This window comes from Phascolarctos cinereus, unplaced genomic scaffold (assembly GCF_003287225.1).
Source record: "Phascolarctos cinereus isolate Bilbo 61053 unplaced genomic scaffold, phaCin_HiC Scaffold_5;HRSCAF=322, whole genome shotgun sequence".
Taxonomy (NCBI): Eukaryota; Metazoa; Chordata; class Mammalia; order Diprotodontia; family Phascolarctidae; genus Phascolarctos; species Phascolarctos cinereus.
This window is the reverse complement of record NW_027555958.1, coordinates 24,751,497-24,771,151: the sequence shown is the minus strand read 5'-3', so window position 1 is coordinate 24,771,151 and position 19,655 is coordinate 24,751,497. Positions and strand designations below refer to the sequence as shown.

Here is a 19,655-nt window from a genome sequence, read left to right as displayed (position 1 = left end):
ATTTATTATCTAATTATCCCATTAATGCCACTTGTGGTCTTGCTAAACTTTCCTGTATTGGATTGTCTCACCCAAAGAAAATGTCAACTCTTTGGGAATAGGGATGGTTTGAGTGGTGCACAGTAGGGGTTTAATAAGTATCTGTTGATTGGTTTCACATGGCTTATACAACAGAGGGAGGGAAGAAGAAATTCTGGATCACTTGTCAGGTGAAAGAAGTAACTCGGGGAGACCAAGACAGGCCACGAATTTTGCCAAGCTTTTAGGCTCCTTCTGGGCCTTAGCCGGTATGCATCTAGCAGACACTGAAAAATTGAAGGCTTTTCCCCCTTTGGTAGGCAGTCTCTTGGCAGGGCCTACGCGGCCATGTATCTGCCAGTTGCCGGCCCAGCAATAATGTTCGAGAGCGACAAGGAAGGCATTTCGCTGTAGGCCGACCTTCTGTTATGATGGCACCAGGAGTGGCCCTGTTGCCCAAGAGAACTTCCCAGCTCCCAATTACACATTTTCAAAAACATCCTCCATGAAGACACCCGACACTTTGTTTGCTGGTTGCAGGCCTTTGATCAGGTTACCATGGATCTGGGCTGGCATAATGGGTCTGCGTGATGTATGTTCGCTGTCAGGGCTGAAACAACAGCGGGCGCGAACAAGCGGGCCCCACCTGCCGAGCAATATGCTCTCAATCCCTCAGGCAGAGCCATAGGAAGCTCAGCTAAGAAAACTTCCTCCCACTGAGGAAATGGCAGAGCTGCGGAACACAGGCGAGGGGGGAGCGCCTGCGTGCACCAGCCCACAGTGGGAGGCAGGCGAGAAGGAGGGAGAAGAAAGGGAGGATGCTCCCGGCAGGCTTTCCTTCCCTGTGGCAAGCAGGCAGCCCCCTTTGTGTGGGGCCTTGGAGGGTGGTAGTGAAGACACGGCTTGGTAAGCCATAAGACACAAAGAGGAACTAATACGAAAATTAGGATTGCTTTTAAAGTGGGGAACATTCTTCTTCTTTTTCTTTTCTTTCTTTCTTTCTATTTTTTTTTTAAAGAACTCACAACTAATCACATACATCATTAACACAATTGGCCCAGAAGTTCCCTTGTTGACTGTTGATGCATGGGTTTCTTTCTTAAGCCAAAAGCAAGAAACACAGAGAGAATATACAAATTAAGAAGGGGGGGATTAAAGAGGATGGTAGCTGTTTGGTAGGTGGGCTTTCTTTTGTCTTCTTTTCATTTCCTAACAGAGGAGCTGTCTTTTGGAGGATACACTTTACAACAAGGAAGAGGCCATGACTGCCATGTTGTCTCACTATAACCTGATTTTGAATTGATCTCTCCATGTCTTTCAACCCTTTTTGTATGCACTAGCTACTCATGCCCCCTCACCTCTCCAAATTATTTTATACTTACGTATTTATATTATATGTGTTCTCATAAGCTATAGAGAAGGTGGTGACCAACTTTAGGAGAGAAGGTCATCCCTGGGGTCGCTGGTTCACAGATTTAGATCTAGAAGAGATCTCCCATGTCATCAAGCACAACCCTCTACCCACGTTTTATAGATGAGGCGAAGTAATCTGCCCAAGGTCACACAGATGAAATGAGGAAGAATTGTATTTGAACTGAGCTGCTGATGAAATCACAATCTACTGTTTTGTATTTACTAACCCCCTCCTGGTAGAATGTAAGCTCCCTGAGGGTGGGTTCTGGTTTTGCTTATTCATTGTTGTATATTCATTGCTTTACAAGGGACCTCAGTCCAAGCTCAGTATTTAAATATTCATTACCTGAATGAATGAACAAAAGTTCTATGTGCCAAAGGTTCTAGGCTCTCTTTCTTTCTATAATAATAATAATATTAAATACATATACATACATATATAACAATGTGTATATATGTAATACAGAATCACATATTATAATTTCTATATATGTATACAGAGAGATAGACATAGAGATGTTAACTGAATGGATAAAGAAATGAATGGAGGCTAAAAGGAAACAGCCCCTGCCTTCAAGGGGCTAACATTCTATCAGAGAATACAATACACATTTATATAGGTAAAGAAAGGATACTCAAAACCTATCACCTTGCCACCTACAAACACTGAGATCTTGTGAGTGGCTTCAATCTTCTGGCTTTCTGCACCACCCACTAGGGGTTAGAATCCACCACTATATAATTCCAGACAGTTATCGTTCCCAAAATTAAACATGTTCTTTCTAATCCATAGCAGATCTGCATTTGAGACCCATGCTAAATGATCAGGTCAATTACAGGCAGTACTTTCTTTCTCCCCTGCTAGGTCTTTGGGATGAACACCATTTCACAGCATTCTATCACACAGGGAGGGCCTTCCTATTACTCAAGCTGGCCAGTTTCAGAGGGGTGGTTGGGGAAAAAACAGCATTTTCAAACACATGATGTCCACTCCTCCCTTCCCTCTTCCCCCTTCTTCCACATTTCCCCAGGGGATAGCAATTACAGGGTGTGTTTTATATCAACTGTAGGAGAGAGTAAGAAGGAATGGACAAAGCAACCACATGGGACCATTTCTTGTTTTTTTCACTTGGATCTTGTCAACCATCAACATCCCAGAGTGATGCTGTTTAGACACATTTCATAATGGGATACAGAAGCCTGGATTTACTTTGACTTTTTCACTGTCTTTCTGGCTTGGCCACCTCTAGGAAGGGGGTGGGGTAATCAGAATAATTTATTCAGCTGGGCAGGCGATTTCTCCCTTGGAGGAGGAAAACACAAATTTGTCAGTTTTTCCCTTCCCACCATCTCCCTCACCAACCTGGTCACTCTTCCAGGCTACCCTCTGCTCTTCTGCAAATATTATGGTTAACATGGAGCCGGCCACCTCTCCACTGGCTTAGGGGTGTTGGCGACATGGCTATAAAATTGGGTTACGAGCCAAAACTTGGCAGGGAGAGATTAAAGACTGGGGCCGACTATTGGCTACAACTTGAAAACAGCCAGCTTCAACCCTGAAAGATTTATAAGAGTCCAAGGAAGAAAGAAAGCCTCAACGAGGCATACCAGCCCTCTACATGACATAAAGCACTCAGACGCTGTGAAAAGCAACCTAGCTCAGTGGCCAGAGATCAGAGACTACGTGGCAAAGGACTCTAGGTCTGGAAACACAAGACCTTGGTTCATATCCCAGCTCCACCACTTCCTAGCACCTTTGGGGCATGGTGCAAGCTACTTTCCCTGTCTCTGGGTCTCAGATACCACCTCTATAAATTGAGGTGTTGACAGGATGATGTCTAAGGTCCCTACCAGCTCTAAAATATAATGATTCCATTCTGAATTGGTGTTCTTCAAGGGGCTACTAAATACTTCCCCCAATTGTAAGGCGAGGTCACTTTCCCAACACACAACATACTAGATGTAAGAGGAGCTACTTAATAGATGTTTGTTGAAAAGAGAGTGCCCCCGGGCTCTGTATTTGGTACAGCACCATGTAATATTTTTATCAGTAAGGTGGATAATGGCGTACATAGTTTGCTCAATGACACAAACCTGGGACTCTTAACTAACACACTGGCCAGAGTCAGGATCCAAAAGGATTTCTTGATGTTGGGTTGAACCTAAGAAGACAAAACTTAAAATGGACAAAAGTAAAGTCCTACCCTTGGGTTCAAAAAATCAACATTACTCATACAGATCTGGGGAGAAATAATTAGACAGCAGTTTGATTGAAGAAAAACAAAAGGATCTGGAGGTTTCGGTGAAGTGCAAGGAAGTCATTGTTCATCAGTGAGATGTAACAGCTTAAAAAATGAAGGTAATCATGAATGCATTAAGGGCTAGGCTCTAGGAAAAAGACCCTCCTCTGTGCTTGACATCGGCCAGACCATGTCATGTGAAATTCTGGGTACAGTAGTTTTAAGAAGGATAATGAAAATCTAAAGGAGGTATTCTTAACCTGGGGTCTTTAGCTTTCAAAAAAATATTTTGTCAACTGTATCTCAATATAATTTATTTCCTTTGTAATTTTGGCATTTTATTTTACGTATTTGAAAATGTTAGTTGGTCATTCAATTACATTTATGACAGATACCAGACACTTCTAAGTAATGAGAATACAAAGAAAGGCAAAAACAAACAAACAAGCAAAAACAGTCCCTGCCCTCAGGGAGATCGCCGTCTAATTCTGAGAAATGAGCAGGCTTCATAAAGCTGCTAAGAAGGATCCATGACACAAAACAATTAAGCAGCCCTGGTTTGGTCTAGAGAGTGTTTAGGGCAGGGCAACTAGGATGATGAAATGGCCTTGAGTTGATGCCAAGTGAGGGTCAACTGAAAGTTTTGGCAGCAGAAGAGAAAGGCGGGACATTATTTGGGCCTTCAACTCTTCAAAGGGCTGTCATGTGAAGGACCAGACTTTGACTCACAAGGATAGAACCAGGAGGATAAACAAATATACCCCAAATTAATAGAAAGTAATTTGGGGGATGAAGGGAAACACTAGCAGCTGAAGAGATGAGGAAACTCCTTATGATCATTCATGGCAGGGCTTTCTCCTTAATAAGAGTAAGCCCAGAGAATGAAGATTCTGAAATTAACCTGCAGGAAAAAGTCAAAATGGAACCACTGAACCTTGGGGCATCCTCTTGAAGGGGTAGCTACTGTGTCTCATAAAGACATGGATGTTTTATGACTTGTATTTCTTCCCAAAGATTTGTAGTTGGGGAAAATTGTTTTCTAGTCTGAGCTGGAGACCTCTGTTTAAGAATGGAATTCTTTGTCTCATTCAAGGGTGGCCCAAAAAATAAGCCCACAAGAGAAAGGTCAGATGTTTTTTATAAGCTAGGAGAGATAGCTGGTGTCAGCACTGCAAATATGTCACAGTAGACCAAAGGGAAACACTTTTTTTTTTTTTGCTGGGACAAGCCAAGGTTGTAGAGGAAGCAGCTGAGCAGAGTAGAAAGAACATTGCGCTGGGAGTCTGAAAAACCAAATTCTGGTCCCAGCTTGTGTCCTCATCTACAAAATGAGGGGATTAAGCTAGATTGACAGATCAATCCTCCAAGAAGCATTTATTAAGCACCTACTATGTTCCAGATACTTTGCTAGGCAGTGGGGACACAGGTTTAAAAATCAGAGTTCTTATTGTCACAGAGCATACACATGGGGAGAGCAGCACGCACACACAGAAGTCATATATACCTAAGTGATCTTTAACATCTTTTTCATTTCTAACATTCTTGGAGATCTCTGTGAGAACAATCACCTCGGGAAGAAAGCCAGGTCCACTAGAGAAGCAAGTAAACATACTGTGAGTTAAGAAAATAAGACAGGAAAAGTGTATGACAGGAGAAAAGTAACAAATGAAATAACAGCAGAATGAGTTTACATAAAATGACACAACAATGCGGGTGAGTCAGCATCCAAGAACTAGTGTCCACAATGCTTCTCGTGCTGGCGATCAGATTCCCGTCTTCATGTCTCTGCCTGAGATCTTACATCTGACTGACTCAGTGTGATTAAAAGACAGAAAACATGAAGAAGACCATTTAACCCTACTAGTTCTCTGCTCACTGGACTTCATCTATGGAAAGCTGGAAGACACTGGTTTGAGTTGACCAGGGTGCTGGAGGTGACAACCACGATAAGAACTGCCCCAGGGTAGAGTTTCTCCCTCTTTGAAGGCCTCTGAACATAAGCCTGGCAATCTCTTGACAGAGGATTCTTGGTCAGGGAGAGGTCTGACCAATGACCTCTGAAGTCCCATTTTACTCTTAAGAATGCATGACTTTGGGGCTATGTGACTCTAGATCATGTTTGGTAGCCCAATCCCCCTTGTCTGCACTCTCCAGGAACAACACCATGGGAGAATAAGGCAGTACCCTCATACCAAGAAAATCCCAAATCTGGGGCTGTCAGAGGAGGTGACATAAATTCCCTAAAGGGAGATAACCTTTACTTCTCAAACTTGAAGAAAACTTTTTTGCCTTAGGGAAAGGAAGGAAGGAAGAGAGGAAGGGAAAGAAAGAAAGAAAGAAAGAAAGAAAGAAAGAAAGAAAGAAAGAAAGAAAGAAAGAAAGAAAGAAAGAAAGGAAGGAAGGAAGAAGGAAGGAAGGAAGGAAGGAAGGAAGGAAGAAGAAGGAAGGAAGGAAGGAAGGAAGGAGAAGGAAGGAAGGAAGGAAGGAAGGAAGAAAGAAAGAAAGAAAGAAAGAAAAAAGAAAGAAAGAAAGAAAGAAAGAAAGATGGAAACACATCCTACCACTCAATGAGTATCGGCTATTTTCACTGCCTTTCCCAAAACACAGTCCATCTTGTCCTTTGGCTTCTCATGTCAAACTAAATACAGCTTATAAACAGCTCACCACAAGTTTGTTTAATGACGAGCTACCCTGTTAATTAAAGATTTCTTTTCCTTACTGGAGTTGACAGGCACTACATTTGTAGACTATGCACTGATACATGAAATCACAGGTAGTTACATCCTAATTGGTTAAAAAGGAAAAAAAAGATACTATTCACTTAATGCAATTGGTTAAAAAGGGAAAAAAAATACTATTCTCTTAATGCAACTATGCTTTGTGGTTAAGAAATGCTAAGAAGATGGAAGAGGCCCACCTCAATCTAATCATTTAAATGAATCTTGGGTTGAATCTCATAATAATGCTATTAAAGATGAAGGAAACAATTGTTGCTCTCATTGGTGAAAATCTAAAAAAAGGAATCTGGTTTACTCCCTGGCAGTGGTCCATGCCACACATACAAGAATACTTGAATTGACTGTAAAGAGGGAGGAGACCTCCCCCAGGTCTTCATTATGTGTCCCACGCTGGATTTATCAGAACAGCCAACCCGAGGAAGTGGTCACTCTCTGAGCTAGGGTGACCGCCTGCCATCACCAGCTCCATCTTCAGCCAGGCAATAATCGTGCAAGGAGGAAACAGGCAGATTGCTCTGGGAGTGGGGGAAAAAGCCTGGCTCTACATTTAAAAACAGGCAAATCCTCAGTAGGAGAGGAGGAATCATTAAAACAAACCAGGAGAAAAAAACCCCTACACTTGTTATCCAATACTCACATCGAAGAGGTTTTATATCCACACATTTTAAGAAACCAAAAGGGAGTCATAAACCCAATTCAATTTAATTGGGTGCTCTCCTGACAGAATTGTTATTAATAAGATTGCATTGTACAAACCGCCCCGAAATCCCAAATGCAGCCGACTGCACTAGCAAAAACATTTAACACCCAGCAAGCAACACGCTACCGACTTGTTACCGCTCAGGCCTCCTCCCCCACATCCTATCCTCAAAACCCCATCCTTCCTCCTCTTCCTTTAAAAAAAAATCCAATTCTTAAAAAAAAAAGAAGCTTGTCTTGAGCAAGTCCCATAAATTATTCACATCATATTACAGTGTATGTCAGCAATCTTGCAGTGTTTAAAAAATCTTAACTACAAGCCAATTAAAATGTAAACTGAGAAAGACGGATGGGTCTGGGTCGCTCTGGTGTGAACTTGAGCAGCTCATAACAATATGCACTACAACTTCCAGACCTGCTAATTTGACAGCTACTTTCATCAGCAGAGTCTTTTTACCTCCTCCCTCCTCCCCTTCAAAAAAAAAAAAAGGGAAAAAAAAAAGACGAGGAAGAAGTGTTTCTCTCAGGACAAATGGTTCCATATCCTTCCCCATCCAGCAGATTAATCCCTTGGGTCCTGTAATCCTTCACAGGCGCTCATTGTGTTAGTTAGGAACAGATCAGTTATTTTTCCTTTCCTTTCTCTTTTTAAGGACGCACAGTGCACTCTCCACTCTGTCCCCAGGCTGCAATTTATTGCCATTCTAAATCAAAATTGTTTCACTTGAAATAGAGCTCCAGGGAAGGGGGCAATTGAAGGGGTTTTCTGTTGGCAAGACAGGGGAAGGAGGAAGTTTATCAAAGAAAGGAGTCAATTGATTGTGATGATTTTCCCATTTAAAAAAAATCACTTTTAATTTTCTACACTACCCAGATCACTTCCAAATAATTTACATACATGAATGAATGAATGAATGAAACATTTAAGTACTTGTTTTAAGCGCTTCATCTTCTGGTTAATTCAGGTATATGACAAATGTTTACTCATGTTTTACTTAATGTTCTAAGAACGTTTATTGAATCATTTTGCTAAAAGACTGTTGGTGGTACAGAAGAAAGACTAGAGGTTTGAGTTTAAATGCCACCACTGGTACTTAATACCTGTGCAACCCTGAACATGCTAAAATATCCCAGGACCTCTCTTCCCTCATCTAGAAAACAAAAGACGGCTTAAATATCTAAATTTATGATCCTACCTGGGTGGCCTTGGAAAAACCATTGAATCTCCCAAGGCTTCAGTTCTCTCATGGTTTCAATCAGGAATTGAACCAGTGGCCTCTGAGCTTCTTCTGGTTCTAGATTAACCATGAGGGCCAGATCCAGTGGTCCGGATCTATATCTGGCCACTGGACCCAGATGGCTCCACAGGAGAAATCAAGATGGGTGATTTTGCATAGCCCTTCCGCACTTAAATCCAATTTACTTGCAAGTCATGACATCACCTTCCTGATGTCATGGCTCTCTTTGACAGTGAAGGACAAACAACAGACAGATGATCCTAAGAACCCATGCAATAGAGTTCACTCCAGATTATTTACCTATCGTACATGGTTTGATAGTGGGAAGAGAAGTCTTGGTGCTTAACAGTCTGGAAATGAACCTTGGGAAGACTTGCTGCTCATCTTTCCCTTGGACTTCTGAGGCCTCCGCTCCTCAAACTCCTTATTAAGACTAGTCCAGTTTCGTGTGTTTTCTGCATTTCTATCTCTTCTCCATCAAACTTGGTGCTAGGACACTGCTCCTTATGTTTACAACTTTGCTATGAACCGCCCCCAAATGGCACACTCGCCTCACCCCTTTCTGAGGCAGCCGCAGCTGAGAATTTATCTGAGATATCATTCATGAGGGGGCAGGTGGTTAGAATTTAAGGCATGAATGATGTGACTCTTTAAGGCTTTCTTGTCTCCTTTAGGACCCTGGAGTTTGGGGAAGGTAGCAAGAGCTGAAGCAACTTCTTCACCTGGGACAAAATCAGGAAATGTGTTCCCTTACACTCCCTTTAATATCAAAGAATCAGAGATCCTTATGACATAGCGGACAGAATGCTGGACATAGAAACGGAATGACCTTAGTTCAAATCTTGCCTTGGACACTTCCTAGGTGTGTGACCCTAGGTAAGTCACTTAACCTTCATGTACCTCAGTTTCCTTATCTTTAAAATAATACGGTTAGACTTGATGACCCCTAAGGTCCTTCTAGCCCTAAATCTATCAATATCCTATGATCCTCTGAACTTGGGGGTCATCAGAAGAATTTCTTCTAAATCAGAGATGGCCAGTGGTCATCCATTCTCCACATGAAGAATTTCAAGGAAGCTAACTTCAGCTTATAATGGCTCTCGTGGACTCTTCCAACCTCAACTAACAGACATAATTCTGGCCTCTGGGGCAATGAAGAATTCAGTGAAATGACTCTTCCAAGAAAGACATCCTCAAATACTTGAATGAGTCAATGAGTATGCCCCTTCATAGGGCTCTCTTCTCCAGCCTACACAATCTTAGGTTCTTCTACTAAGCCAGTAAAGGCATGATGTCGAGGCCCTTCTCCATTCACTAGGGTGCCCATCACCATTATATTTATACTCTGATACCGTATACTCTGTGCCTTGGGCATAGAATAGCAGGACTCTTCCTTCTCTAGTACTGGACGCCACACTTTGAATGTAACTGAGGACTGATTTCATTTTATTGGCTGCCATTTCGTTGTTTTTCAGTTGTGTCTGACTTTCTATGACCCCATTTAGGATTTTCTTGGTAGAGATACTAGAATGGCTTGCCATTTCCTTCTCTAGCTCACTTTACAGATGAGGAAACTGAGGCAAACAGGGTTAAGTGACTTTCCCAGGGTCACATAGCTAGTAAGTATCTGAGACCAGATTTAAACTCAGGAAGGTGAGTCTTCGTGACTCCAGGCCCGGCACTGTATTCACTGCACCACCTAGCTGTCTCATTGGCTACCATATCACACTGCTGTTACAGGTACTCAGACTGAACAGAAGACCACACAAATAAGCCTTAGTTCGAGTATAGAGGCAAAGATCTGGGAGACTCATGGCCAGTGTAGACAGCCCTATGTGTCCCAGTGGAGAGAGTACTGGACTTGGAAGCAGCATGACCTGAGTTAATGCTTATGAGCTGTTTGACCCTGAGCAAATTTCACTGGAAACTCAGCCTTAGCTTCCACATCTGTAAAAATGGGAATAATAATAGCACTGATCACACCAGGCTGTCGTGAGACTCAAATGAGGCAATATACAACCTCAAAGCGCTAGATAGAGCTCTCTATGACGCTACAGAAGTGGATTATTATTGTTGTTATTACTTATCATCCATAGCTCAGATGGCTCTGAGTTAATCACAGGTTATATTTGTGAAACTTCCCTAGGTACACGGAAAGAGTAAATCAACTAGAACTGTCAAATCTCTTGGGGAAATGGTACCTACTCCAACCAGCTAAGAACAAAAGCAATTCTTCTGCTTTCTGGACAGGCAATGGTAATGGCTTCCAGAACTCAACACACATGATTGGGGTCTTATTATAATGGGTTAAACAAACTGGTTCATTCATTCAACAAGCATTTATTAAGTACCTACTAGATGCAAAGCAATGGAGATAGAAAGAAAATAAAAAGTCTTAGCCCTCAAAGAGTTACACAGTTAAGCTGGAGCAGAAATATACAAAACAGCAATGACAAAACAATTTTAAGGGGAGATAATTAATAATCTGTAGGATCAAGAAAGGTGTTATGTAGGAGGTTGCTGATGAGCTGTATTTTGAAGCAATTTAGTGATCTAAAGACAAGGAGGCATGGAGGTGAGGAGGGAGTATGTCAGGTATGGGAGACAGAAAACTAGGAGAATTTAAAATGAATGCAATCTTAATTAGCAAATGCCTAACAGGCTTAAAGACATTTAGGTGTTGGCGTGGGCTCTTCTTTTTTAAAGTCTCATTCGTGGCCAAGATGGGTTTTAAAACAAACTGAAGAAACAGAAACATTTGCTAAAAGTGCTCATTAGGAAGGAAGCAGGGAAAAACACAGCCTGATGGCCTTATGGGCATCACATGTAGAAAACTCGGCTTAGGTACAAGCCTGAGGTCTCCATTTTCTTTCAAAACAGTAAATGGTGCACAAACATGGACAGCCCAACAACATTTTAATATTTTTAGGTCAACCTGAAATACGCCACTTGAAAAATTAAAATACATAAAAGGGGAGCTGGGAGAAGACAAATGATGACTGAAAAAAGAAACTAAATTAAATGACCTCTTTGTATTTTATGTCTCTATTGGAAATTTTGCAGAATAAACCCTTTTTTTAGATGATGCATAACCATGGGACATGTCAAGAAAGTGGATAACTGAAGATCTACAGACAACACAAGATTTCTAGGCAGAACAGTAGTTTCTAATAACGCTAACTTCTCTTCCTACCTTCACACCCACAACCTCTTCCCCAAGGATCCGTCACCAAGGCTCTGATCAGAGCTGTCAGTAAGGATTCACTTTTAATTTCATCTCCTAGTATCGTTCACTTCTGAGATATGGGACTCACTAAGCTGGCTCAATGAATGTTTGTTGAATGAATAGATAACCTCCCCATACTATGAAGGCCTACCAAAATTAAAGCTGGTACCATAACACTAGGAAGTAGCTTCTAAGCTTTGACTTACTATCTTCTTTCTCCTATCCCACCAATATGGCCCATGTGCAGAAGACTACCCATCCGTAATCTAAATTCCTGGAGGACAGAATCTTACTTCATAAAATCTGTCTCTGTATGTATACACACATATAAACAGACATATACATGTATGGATGTATGCATATATAGTCTGTATATATACATACATGTGTGTATATATGTGTGTATGAGTGGCGTTGTTGAACTTATTAAGAACTGGATTTAGAATGAAAACCCCCTGAGTGCAAGGACTGCCTCATTTTAGTCTTTGAATCTCTAGGAATCAGTATAGTACCCAGCACATAGTAAACGTTTAATAAATCCCTAATGCTAAGGATAGGAAGTGTGGTTTCACTAGAACAGGAAAACCCCATGGGAGGATTCCTTCTACCAATGAAAGTCAGTGCCTTCTCTGCCATTTATGTTCTTAGAGAGAAAGGTTAACTAGAGCATTTATTTGCCTGGGGTCACAGAACCAGTATGTAGCAGAGTTGGGACTTGAAACCGGGTCTTTCTGATTTCACAGCCAGTTCTTCATCCACTATTCGATCTGGTAGTTAACAACATATGTATATTTACTTGAATCTAGACTATAATCTTCCTGATGGCAAGGATTGCTTTTATCTTACTTTATTTTTATCCACAGAATTCAGTCTACTAGAATAGGCTGTTAACAAATGCCTTCTTTGATGGCTAGATTTAATTAGAGCGAATACATTATAGCTCACATTCATATGTTGTTTTAAGGTCAGCAAAGGGCTTTGCATCTTGTTTGATCCTCAGAGTAACTCTGGGACATTGATCTCCACTTAGTAAACTGTGGCTGAGAGAAAAAGTGACTTGCCCAGGATCACAGAGCTAGTAAGCGTCAGAGGCAAAATTCGAAGTCAGGTCTTCCTGACTCTGAGTCCCACACTTTATTCACTACGTCAATTAACTGCCCTGAGATTTAACTGGATTCCAAATAGTGAAGCCTGTGCAAGACAGTAGGTGAAGGCTCATAAGATAAACAGGGTAAGCATTCATTGATGGACTAATAAAAAGGAACATTCTGTTTGTTTGTTTGTTTGATTGTGTCCAGGGACAGATAGAGACTCTTTTTATTTTCCTCTATTAAAAGAACTGCTGCTTTGCCTATTCCAAGAAGGACGGCTCTCTGCTCATTTCCCTTCTCTAGGCCATGCCCAAGTAACAGTGTAAATTGTTCTCCTGGGACACTTTCTGATGGGCAGATTCTAATTTTCACTTTCGACTGAACTCAGGAACAGGCTCAGCAAGGCATTAGCATTTCATCCTAGGCAGAGCTCCTGGTGATAAATATTTCAAGGGAAGCCCTTCTCCAGTCCTGCTACCATGCACCAAGCTGGATTATTTAAACAAGGAGGCCTTCTGTCTCCTCCTTCCCCCTTCGTTTGAGCTCTGTTGCTAACCCACAAGACAAAAGCTTGCCACAGTCCAAGAGTGAGCCAGCAGACTATCTCCTGGTTGCCCTGCGAGACCCATTTCTCTTAAAAATATATCTAGTCATTAAGACTGTCCTGGCTGTCATCATCTCAGCCCTGCTGGATAGCAACCAGGGTGCAAAGTTTCCTAGGAGCACTGGCTCATTAAGGGGAGGCATTATCTTAGCATTGATCTTATCTGCATGTTAAACACACTTAGCTCCTTGTCAAGACACTTAGCTTCCCAATATGGTCAATTACCAGATAATAGCACCCACTTTCTCATGTCTCACTGTTTAAATGGCCCGATCAATAAATCAGAGCACACCCCATTATTAAGGGCCTTCTGATGTCAGGCAGCCAGCCAGTCAGCGGGGAAAGGAAACCATTTCTTGGGATCTAGCCCTTGAAAACACAGTATACGGTTCAGGTCAATCCAATCTAAAAGTCATTTTTTATGTGCCTACCATGTTCAAGACACCACACAAGGCAATGGGGATGCCAAGGGGGGAAAAGAAAACTAAACCAAATGAAACCAAAGCAGAACCTGCCCTCAAGGAGCTTACATTCTACAGGGGAAAATAAACATAATTGACATGTATAAAGTAGCTCAGAGTTTGCCATATGACTTACTTAAACTGTAATTGAAGAATGGCTGGGAGTTATTTGCAATTGGGAGCACATGGGCTCAAATACTGCATAAGACAATGACTAGCTGTGTGACACTGGGGCAGTCACTTAACCACACTGAGCCTCAGTCTACTGCTCTGTACAACAGGCATACAAGTGGTAAATAACTATGTTCCTGGGTTATTATGAGTCACAAGTAAGATAATGTATGTAAAATGCTTCGCAAACCTAAATGGCTAAATGTTAGTAACTATTTTTATTGTTATTACTAACTCATCCTCATTTTTTCTCCTTATTTTATGTTTTTGGAATAGTTTAGATATGATGATGATAATTTTCTCATTTTTTTTCAGAGTACTTTAAACATGATGGTGATAATTCCCAAATGAACCTGAGAAGAGCTCAGTGAGGTAGGTACTGCATGCATTATTACACCTATTTTACTGTTAAGAAAATTCAGGCTCAAAGGGCATCTAGGTGGTACAGTGGACAGAGCACCGGCCCTGGATTCAGGAGGACCTGAGTTCAAATCCGGCCTCAGACACATGGTACTTACTGGCTGTGTGACTCTAGGCAAGTCATTCAACCATGATTACCTCAGCAAAAAAAAAGAAAGAAAAAGGAAGGAAGGAAGGAAGGAAGGAAGGAAGGAAGGAAGGAAGGAAGGAAGGAAGGAAGGAAGAAAGGAAGGAAGGAAGGAGAAGAAGGAAGGAAGGAAGGAAGGAAGGAAGGAAGGAAGGAAGGAAGGAAGGAAGGAAGGAAGGAAGGAAGGGAGGGAGGGAGAGAGAGAGAGAGAGAGAGAGAGAGAGAGAGAGAGAGAGAGAGAGAGAGAGAGAGAGAGAGAGAAAGAAAGAAAAAGAAAACTGAGGCTCAGAAAGTTTGAGCGTCTTGACTACAGTTACACACCTAATTAGCATCAGGGGCAGGATTTGAACCCAGGTCTTGATTCCACATCTAGCATTTTATCCAATATTCCAGACACTTACCAAATCTTTATTTAGTCAATGAACAAGTATTAGCAGGTATTCACTGTGTGCCACACATAATACTAAGTGACAAGGATACAGAGAAAAGCAAAACCAAAGATATTTATTTTATGCTCTCGTATAGCTCAATTCTCCTTTTGTGCCTGAGCTTTTGATCCACAGCACATGCTCTATAATTGGGTGACACTCCCACATTTGGGCTTGAGAAGGCCAATCTGGCCAAAAGGACTGCCAAAATTCAACCACCCATTATAAGTGGAAATCCAAGGAAATGGTTCTGCTGCTTTCTCTTTTGTTCAAGAGGTGAGCTGGATGAACTTCCAAAAAGGAACCATGAGCCACGAGGAAAGGAGAGAAGGGGAAGAGGGGAAAAGGAGGATATGGAAGAGAGAAACAGTCAGGACGGGGATATGCAAGTACGGAACAGACATGAAAGAAGAAAACTGTTTCCTCCTCTTACCACTGACCTTGCTTTTTCACAATGTTGAGTCACCTTGGAAAGTACTATCATCATTCACAATTAACAATTTTTATTTCTAAAAGAAACCTATTCACTTTAGGTTTCCTTAGACTACTTCCAGGTCCAGACATAAGCTAAGGACTCTGGCCAAAAGCAATAAAATCTCCAATTCACCTAAAAGAGATAAATACATTCAGTTGAGTAGCCCATGAACTCAAAAGCTCCCATTTCTCTGGCCCAGGACAGCTTACAAAGCACTCTTCCTAAAATATGTGTAAAGGTAGTGGGTGTATTGTTATCTCTATTTGACAGATGAAGAGACTGAGGGTCAGAGAGGTGATTTGATTTCCCTAACGTCATATATCTTTTAAGTATTCAAAACTAGGCCTCAAATCTAGCTCTTGACATGAAACTCAGGGCTGTTTCCACAACACCATTTTGATACGCTATTCAAGTCAAGAAAATTCTAATTTCTGAAACTAAATAAAAATTGATATCTATCATTTCTAAATCAGCCATTTTTTTTGGACATATTTTCTAATCCTCCAAATTGTACCTTACTTTGTCCAGGGGGAAAATCAAGAAACTTGAGATACATCCTGACCCCACCCACCCACCCACACACACTTAGTAGTCCCCCTCTTCTCCACTGGGAGGAAGGAGGTGCGCTTTTGCATCTATTTTCCTCGATCATCAAAAGGTTTTTAGTTACTCAGTCTATTTCAATTACTTTTCTCCCATCACTTCCCTTTCCTTCTCTTTTCTTTCCCCCTTTTCCTTTTCCTTCCCTTCTTACCTTCCACCAGAATGTTTTAAACCAATGGAAAAAATGTTTTGCTTTGAGAATAGAAGAACCATTTCAATTGTAGCTGATTCAATCATATCTATTCCTTTCCTAATAGCCACCTCAAGAATGGCTAAAGTTGAAGAGAGATCCCTACCTTAGAACTACAAGTGGGCAATGTGGAAAAACTTGCTTCATTAGTTTTTATATTGCGCTTGTGGTGAGCAAAGCCCCACCCTCAGTGCAAAAGAAGATAACAACGCGTGCCAGTACAGAGTTTCCACCCTGAAGGAGCCTACAACCCACTGGGGAAGGCTGGACATGCACACAGGAAAAGATAGCACATCTACCTTTGTATTCACCAAGTGGGGGCACAGAATAGAAGTGATCTGGGAGATGAGAGTGTGGAAGGGACTGAGCTGGCCAAGAGAGGACAGCTTGGCATAGGAGAAACCATTCAGAATGGGGTCAGAAGTCCTGAGGATTAGAGAAGCTCGTCTACCATCAGGCAGCGAGCGAGTGTTGGAGGTGTGATTTGAACCTAGGTTTTTTGAGGCCAAGTCCTGCACTCCTAGGATCACTGATTTGGAACTGGCATGGACCTCAGTTATAACCCCTTATATTACTCATGAGGTAACCTGGACACAGGGTGTGAAGTGACTTTCCCAAGATGACTCAGAGAGAGTAAGCAGATGAAGTAGGATTTGAACCCAGATCCTTAGATTCAAATGTAGTGCTCCTTCCACGATAACACGTTACCCCTTTGTCCATGATGCTCTGCTGCTGCCTGGAGGGTCCTTCCACAAACCGCACAGAAGGCATGCCTTCATGGCACCATGAGGAAAGTACTGGCTTTGCACTTTGAGGACCTGAGTTCAAATGCTGACTGACACTTACTACCTTGGACGAGTCACTTAGAATGATAGGATCACAGATTTAGAATTGCAAGAGTCTTTGGAAACCATCTATTCCTGTTATTTTACAGGAGAGGAAACTGAAGCCAGGGAACAGAGTCTTACTTGTTCAGGTCACAGGTAATAAGCATCAGAGACAGAATTTGAACCGAGGTCTTCTGACTTGAACCTTTTTTTTCTTTGCCCATCTCTTTGGGCCTCAGTTTTCTTGTCTGTAAAACAAGGGGCTGGCTAGATGGCTTCTAAGATCTCTTCAAGTTCTGAATCTATGACTCCATACACTTTCACGGGTAAAGATCAAACTGTTCAGCTACAAAATATCTGTCTCTTGGCAATGAGTCTCAAGAGAACATATGTCTTCGGAGATTTCCTGAAAAGGTTTCATTTTGGCCTGGCCAGACATATTTGAAGAGCTGTGTTTCCTGTGGTATTTCAGGATCACAATTTCCTGTCTAGAACAGAACCTGGATACACAGTGATGTAGAGAGAAGAGAGACAAAAAGGAAGGGGTGTGTGTGAGGGGGGTGTCAGGCAAGGGAGAGAGAAGGAGAGAGAAAAGAAGAGGAAGAGGGAGAGAGGAGGGAAAGAGAGTGAGAGGGAGAAAGAGGGGGGAGACAGAAAGGGATGGAGAGAGAGAAAGGGATGGAGAGACAGAGAGAAAGGGGGGAGAGAGAAAGAGACAGACCGACAGAGAGAAAGCAGGGAGACAGAGAGAGAAGAGAGAAAGAAATAGAGAAAGGGATGGAAAGAGAGAAAGGGATAGAGAGACAGAGAAAGAAGGGGAAACAGAGAAAGAAGAGGGAGAGAGGGAAGGGGGGGAATGGGGATGGAAAAGGAAAGGGAGACAGGATGAATAATCAATTCTGGAACTAGGTTCACTCTCCATGCTGGTCTGGTTTTTCTTTTACTGAAACCAGTTCCTCATTCCTAACTGTCACCAGTGTAAACATCCAATCTACTGTTAAAAGGAATCTGTTCTGCCAACTGGAGGAAGAAATGACAATGCCCTAGGAATGGAATCCCAACATGCACATAAGTCAGCATTTGTCATCTTTTCAAACGCTAAGAAATTTTTGTGGTCCTGGCATTTCCAGGAAAGGCTCAGTAGGGTTTCCATAATAATCGCTTCACAGAGCCTAACTTCTCCCTTTGTATTGCCAAAAGGTTGTTAAAATGTCTACTCTAAATCAGAATTCTTTAAGAAGTTTTTTTTTAATTTGAAAAAAAAACCATTCCCTCAAAGTCAAGCTCGTTCTTTTGAAGTTGTCTGCTTTCAGAGAGTTTTGTTCTATTTAATAGCTTCCAGAGTCAAGAAGGTCTCAGGTAGAACCGAGTCACCTAACCACATGAGCAATTAGTTTCTCCAGACAGTGTGTCTGTTGTAATGTAGTTCACTTAACTTCCCATGGTGAATCATCTCCCTTTGATGCCTTTCCCCCCTTCTATTAATTCTCTTCCTGCCTGCCTTGGTGGATGTCTATTTGGTTGCCTGGCCCTCACTCACTGCCCAGAGAGACTGCCCATCCCTCTGAGGAAGGCGTGGGCTACTCTGTCCACCAGACACGATCACTTCAAACTCAATTAACCAACAAGCATTTACTAAGTGACCATATAGGCCAATTACTGAAGAAACAAAGACGAAATTGCAACAGTCTCTGCCCTCAAGAAGCTTCTAATCTAAACAAAAACCTACCTAAATGATACATTTTTAAATAATTCACCTCTGACACAAACTAGCTCCTTGAACTGGCATAGTTATTTGATCTTTCAGTTCCTTGGGCAACTAAGTTGCTGAAACAGTGATCACCAGTGCTGGAAGAACTTCCTCAACAAATGCTGAGAAATCAGAAGTCCAGTTAAAAAAAAAAAAAGATAAATGACTGAAGAAACAAAGGATGGTAACCACTGGAAAAACATATAAATTTTCAAAATAGTGATACTGGAGCTGAGCATGTAATCAGGTGCATGCGGGGTGGGGGTTCCTAAGAGGCAGAGAAGAGGAAAGATGGAATATTCCATGCAGATAAGCAGCCTCAGAGATCCAGAGATGGGACATTGAATATTCTGTATGGAGAACTACAAGGAGGTCAGGTTAATTGGAGAGTAGAGTGTGTGAAGGGGAATAATATCTAATCATCCTACAAAGTAAGGCTGGAGTCAGACTGGGAAAAGCTTTAAATGCCAAACAGAGAATTTGATTTTATCCTACAGGCAATGGGGAGTCACTTGCGCAAGGGAACTCAAGCAACAGGCAGAATGAAAATTAGGCAGTAGCCTTCACACACCCACACACCTTTGTGGAACTTGGTTACATTTGATTTTTAAAATTCAACAGGAATTTATTTAAAACAAAAAAAAAATCAGCCCAAGGCTGGGGAAAGGAGGAGGAAGAAGAGGAGAAGAAAGAAAAGAACAGAGAAGGAGAAGGAGATGAAGGAGAAAAAGGAAGAGGAGTTTGAGAAGGAGAAATTAAATAGTCCTTGCTGTCTAGAAGCTTACATTCTATTAAGGAATTTATATGGTGGGGGTTGGGGCATCTCCAGAGCAGTAAAAACTAACTGGCTCAAAATCAAAGACTATATTCTTTTAGGCCAATGGGAATGTGGAGGAAGACAAAGGAAAAGCTATGGCCTGGTCAATACACGTAAAG

At 41.8% G+C, this 19,655-nt stretch overlaps 1 protein-coding gene across 1 annotated transcript in view; it reads right to left on the bottom strand.

Annotated features, from left to right (window-relative positions):
* AUTS2 (activator of transcription and developmental regulator AUTS2) overlaps positions 1-19,655 on the bottom strand; it is a 1,261,165-nt gene that overhangs the window by 449,852 nt on the left and 791,658 nt on the right.